Here is a 6000-nt window from a genome sequence, read left to right as displayed (position 1 = left end):
ATGACCTGAGTGAGGATTTTGGAGCTTGACTGTACGCTCTGAGGCACAGCTCTGCACTCATTAGCTGTAGAATCACAGCCAGTCATGGTCTCAAGCCACAAACCCGTGCACAGAAGGCAGCACCAGGCCAGGATCAACCCAGACACAGCATCAGGGTCCTGGCCCCTCAACCCTGCAGCCCACTGCTCAGTGCGGGGCACAGCCATTCACTCAATATTTACTCAAACCTGTGCTCAGGGGCAGCGCAATAAGTGAGCACCCCAAGGAGAAGGGCCAGTGGGAACCAGTCTTTCCACACTGTCTCTTCCCCCATTTCTACTCCCACCAGTCTGCCATTTACATAACAGGTAAAACAGCAAGTCTGGTGACTATACCACAGAGTTGAAGGGGAAAGGTTAAAAGACTTGGTTTAGCCTTCAAAATTCTTGCCTAATTTGGGTATTCTGAAGGAATAAACCCCTTTGATTCTTAGAGTATAATCAACAGTCTTTTTCTTTGAGGCAAACATACCTGTAAACAGGTTTTAGGAATTTCTTTTTTTTTTTTTAATTTAAAAAAACTTCTCAAGTGCTGCCTTTAGAAGTAGAAGGAAGACGTGGAGGGAAGATTTGGGAGCCAACGGGGGTTCTCATGGGATACACACATCAGCTCCCTGAGGACAGAAACTTGTCTGTGGCTCATGGTTGCGCGCCCAGCTTGCAGGGCCCATTCTCCCTGGCTCATAATAGGTAACTCCGTATTTGTGAGATGAAAGAGTTCAATCCAGTCAATATTTCAAATAGCTATTATATGCCAGGCACTACTACTAATTAGTTTGCTGTTAATTAAAACACGCAATTTTGGGGTCCCGCGTGAACAATCAAAGTCTCACAAGGAGGACGGAGGAAGGCAAAAGAAGACCCAGAGTCTCCAGGGTATTGAGTGTTTTGCTTAAATTCTCCTACCCAGTACATGGCAGCTGGGATTTGAACCTTCATCTGTCTCATGCACCGGCAGAACTCACTTGACCTTGACGCTCTGCTTGCCTCTCCGTGCATCATGAACCCCTATTTGTGCAGATCACTCTGCCTGGAGAAAAAAAGGGCTGAGAGTTGCGCCTTTTCCTTCTCTCAATCAGTTTAAAGAAGTCCACATTTTTCTCCACCCAGGAAGAATCACAAAATTCTAGGGCAGGAAGAAAACGTGGAAGCTTCTTCTCCCCACACTGAAGGCTTGGGTGGAATTTGCAGAAGCCCCTCCCAGGAGCTATAAGTAGCTCTTTGGTGAGTACAAAGGGCGGAGTCCGCCCTGGCTGGGCCGCCTGCGGTCATTGCTGGCCTTGCTAATTAGATCTCCTTTCATCTACTGAGCTCCAAGGGCTTTTACCCACATTAACTTGTTAATCTTAGCCCCATCCTTCTGATGCAGATGACAAGCATAATTAGGTCTAGTCAGGAGACAAAACAGAGCCAAGACAGCGGCAGAGGCAGAAGAAAACACGGGGTAGTTTTCTCCTTCTCCCTGGTTCATGGTCTCTCCTGCTGACAGAAGTGTTTTCAGTTTGCCTTGAACTGGCTTCTGCCTGTTTTCCTGTATCCCAATTCTGAAAATAAAGTGTAGTCAGTTTGAATCTTAATGCATGAGCCTGGATGGGCAAAATAGATCACATTTCTTTTTAGCTTTAAGTTCAGCTCAGTCTAACTTGGGTCCCTGTCTCTGGGCTTATGGGAGAGTCCATCTCAGCTTTTCTGGTGCTAAAGTTACCCCATGTCCTCCAGAAGCAGTATGAGTTCTGGGATCCATAGTAGAGAGAAACTTCCCAGCAGCCCCTGTCTGCAGCCTTGTTCCCTGCTGGCAGGTGCCGAGATGTCTGTCATCTACACCTTCGGGTGCCAGTGCTCTGGTGCCTGGCAGTTGGGGTCAGTAGCATCGGCCAACGCTGCCTGGCTGGGCAATGGCCACTCCCTGCGCTGTTGCAAGATGAGGCCTAGGTCCCGCTTGGTGGCACCGTCCTTTTTCTATCACCTCTTCAACCTCAGAGACTCTGCCTCTGCCTGCTGAGGCCCTCCCATCTCTTCCTTCTCAAATATTCTACACTGCTTAAACCCCAATGAATTCTGGCTCTCAACAAAAAAGCCAGGAGGAGGATGGTCTCCCAGCAGGTTTGGCCCAGCCGATGGATGGCCCCTGAGGCTGGGGTTGGGTGTTATCATGGGTGCGGGAAGGCAAAGACCTAGATTTCTCACTCCCTTTTATTGTACAGCAGAGAAAACAAAGCACAATTAATATGCCTTAAGTTTTCCCACCATCAAGGCCACATCCAGGACACTTAAGTTTGCTAGGGCTTCTATCATAAAATGCCAGAGACTAGGGGTCCTTAAGTTTGCTAGGGCTTCTATCATAAAATGCCAGAGACTAGGGGTCCTAAACAATCAAAATTCATTTTCTCCCAGTTTTGCAGGCTAGAAGTCCAAGCTCAAGGTTTTCCTCAGATTTGGCTTCTTCAGAAGCCTGTTCTTCTTGGTTTGCACATGCCTGCCTTCTCACCATGTCTCACATGGTCTGTCCTGCATATGTGCACCCTGTCTCTATGTCTCTATGTCCAAACTCCCTCCTCTTGTAAGGACACCCATCATCTTGGATTAGGGTCTACACTAATGGCCATATTTTAGTTTAATCATCCCTTAAAACAGCTTCTCTCCAAATATAGTCACATTTTGAGGTGCTGGAGGTTGGGACCTCAACATACAAACTTTGGGGTGACAAAATTTGGCTAATAACACAAGGAGTAACTGTGTTTTTTAAAAATTCCCACTTGATGGTTTTGCTCTCTGTAAATAGCAATCATTTTCCGTCTGGCTTTGGAATCTACAGACCTGGGTTCAATCCCTGCCTCAACATTTCCTAGCTGTATGGCTTTAGGCAAGTTGTTTAAGTATCTGGGCTTCAGTGTCCCCATCTGTAGAATGGAAATAGAGTAGTATAAAGCTCAGAAAACATTCTGGGGATTAAATGAGATAGGAGAATACTCAGCATAAGGATCAAATCCTAGAAAGTCCTCCATAAGGAGTAGTCCCACCTTCCCTGATTTAGTCTTCCTCTGCCTCGAAGTCTCAATGCTGATGCCACTTTCTCCAGGAAGTCCTCCCTGATGTTCCAAGCTTGGGTTTAATAACCTCTTTCATATCTCCCCAGTCATAACACATAACCCACTGGGCTGTAAATGTCATCTGAAGTATCTGTATTCCTCCGCGCAGGGAATCATGAAGGAGGTCCCTGGTCTCATCTGTCCTCCTCACAGCTGACTGTTAGAGGCTGGCGTGTGGATTATTGCCAGCTGTTGGGAGCAGAGAAAACATTATAGAAAAGAAGGAAGGGAGGGTTTGGTGGATGTGAGGGAGTGAGAATCCCTTAGAGCAGGCCGGTTATTCCTACCTGCACTGGTGACGTCTGGCTGGCTAATTCTTTGCTGTATGGGGGCTGCCATGTGCAGTCTAAGAGGCTTGAAGCATCTGGGGCCTCTGCTCCCAAGATGCCAGCAGCACCACCACTCTCAGTTGTGATAACCAAGCATGTCTCCAGCCATTACCTACCCTGTGGCTCTCGCACACTGACATCTCAGCAACGTGGATTGCTGGGCCTCCATTGGGGTCTGAATGTGTCCCCCAAAGTGTCTGTGTTGAAACCTAACCCCCGATGTGCTGGTGTTAAGAGTTAGGGCTCTGGGGAAGTAATTACATCATGAGACCAGACTCCTCATCAATGGGATTCATGCCCTAATCAAAGAGACCCCTCCCCACTCCCCCCCTACCCCGGGCTCCCTAGCCTTTTCTGGCATGTGAGGATCCAACAGAAAGTCTACAACCCAGAAGAGACCCCTCACCTGACAGATTACAGTTGGCACCATAATCTCCAACTCCTAGCCTCCAGAACTGTGAGAAATACATTTCTGTTGTTTATGAGCTCCCCAGGCTGTGGTATTTTGCTCCAGCAGCCCAGCTGGACCAAGTCAATCCCGTCCCCAGAATTTCTGATTCAGTATGACTGGGGGAGGGGTGGGTGCACGGCTGAGAACTTGCATTTCTAACAGAGTCCTTCTGGGGCTTCTGGTCCAGGGCCACTGGAAATCCACTGCCGTCGAGATGTCAAAGCACTGGTCTTGGGAACATAAGAGAAATATGCTGAAAGCCTCTGGTCTGTGACTAGAGCTGGCAAGGTAAAGAGAAATCCCCTGACTTGGGCTCTTGAGGAACACATTTAGTCAAGCCTTTCCTCAGGCCGCAGGCAGCAGGGAGACAGCAGGGCCTGATGGAAGGAAGGAGAGAAAGCGAGGGCCTCACATCAGGAGTGTACATGTGTCAGAAGATGCTGCTGGGCTAAGGCAAGGTGGTAGGAGGGGCCCCTGCCCCCACCCCACACCTACCCCCACCACTCGTGCCCACAAAGAGGCCAGCCATCCCTGGCGTGAATTCAGTACAGACTTACTGAGAGCCAGCTAGGGGCTGGCCACTCCTCTGGGTGTGGGCATCCATGAAGGACATGAGAGAAAAAGTCCTTGCCCTCATGGAGCTTACATGCTGTGATGACACAGAGAAGAATGCTGCTGAACAAGTGATGCACCCTGTTAGAAGACACTGGTAGTTAGGGAAGGCCTTGTGGAGACAGTGCTCTTTGGTTGGGAGCCTGTAAGACATGTGAGAGTACAGTGTGTGAATATCTGGGGACGAGCACTCCATTTCCTTCCTGGGCCGGGTGGGTCCACAGAACCAGGACCTTGCACATGCTGCTCCTGGGACCAGGGAGTCTCTGTCCTCACTGCCATGCCTAGTGATATGCTTTGGGGCCGAGCTCAAAGATGGCCTCATGGGCCAAGTTCCTCATTTCTCCCAGGCCTCCTTAACTCCTTTCTGGAAACAGGTGGCTGTGAAGGGGCTGTGAAGAGATGAATGACCGCAAGCAGACCAGTGATTTCCCTCCATGATCCCACAGTACTTCGAACCGAGCCCCTTTCAGTATTATTCTGTCCACGTCTGTCTCCCTGTGGAGCCCCTTTCTTCAGGTGTATGAACATGTCAGCCTCACAGTAGTTGTTTCCCAAGTGCTTAGCTCTTGAATGGATCAACACTGAACTTAACAGGGGGTGGTCTGTGCATGAGTGCGTTTCAGGGCGCGCTCTTCTGTTGCGTGAAGTGCACAGACAGGGCTCCTTTTGTGGCAGTGACATTGTCAGCATGAGCGCCTCTCCCTCTCTCTGCGGGGGAGGCTCAGGAGAGCCGGGTCAAGCCAACCACAGCCTCCGTCACAGACAGCAGCAGCCACCTGCAACCAGCTGCGCCTGAGAACAACCCAGTGTGTGTGTGGGGGGTGGCCTTACCCCCATTTTACTTATGAGGAGAATGAGGCTGGGAGAGGCTTAGGCAAGTCACCCAAGGTCACTGGGTAGTAAGGGGCAAAAGCTTCCAGTTTGCTGCACCAATTGAGTAAAAACTGGTTCCAGGGAGTAAGGAGGTCAGCCATGTAAAATATTAACTGTGATAATACCAGGCAGAGGGCTAAGTGTTCATTAGAACCACCAGCCACGCTTGGAAGCACAAGGGAAGAAACCTGGCTTTCCACATGGGCCCCGAGGACAGGCAGCACCGAGACGCTACAGAAGCTTTAACCCTCCACTCAGACTCCTGGGTGGGAAAGGTGCGGGGCTCTCAGTCCTTCTGTGGGGGCACAGAGGTATTTGTGGAAACTCAGGAGAGAGGTTTTCATGAAACTGGTTTAGGATCGAGGTCCTTGGCCTGGTGCCATGTATTCATTTATTTATTCACTGAAACAAGTTGGGATAATATTTTTTAAATATTAACTTTTTCCCCCCCTTTCCTAGCATTTCCCGTTTGAGGCAACTGACTGTTCTGACCAGGGGTTGGGAGAGGTATTCTGAGGAAGGCACAAAGAGCCCACAGGTCTCTAACTGTCTTTGCTTTCCAAAGCCCGAGCCCTTAAGGGAATGGAGAGGATTGGGGAGGTATC

At 49.5% G+C, this 6000-nt stretch overlaps 1 long non-coding RNA gene across 1 annotated transcript in view; it reads left to right on the top strand.

Moving 5' to 3' along the window:
* Nucleotides 1-985: 985 nt before the first annotated feature.
* The window catches only part of LOC116567448, a 72893-nt gene continuing 67878 nt past the window's right edge, over nt 986-6000 (top strand). The window contains exon 1 of the long non-coding RNA XR_004276223.1: nt 986-1262. This is a non-coding gene — a long non-coding RNA (uncharacterized LOC116567448). The remainder of the gene's footprint in view (nt 1263-6000) is intronic.

This window comes from Mustela erminea, chromosome 10, assembly GCF_009829155.1.
Source record: "Mustela erminea isolate mMusErm1 chromosome 10, mMusErm1.Pri, whole genome shotgun sequence".
Lineage (NCBI taxonomy): Eukaryota > Metazoa > Chordata > Mammalia > Carnivora > Mustelidae > Mustela > Mustela erminea.
This window is presented reverse-complemented; position numbering and strand designations above follow the sequence as displayed.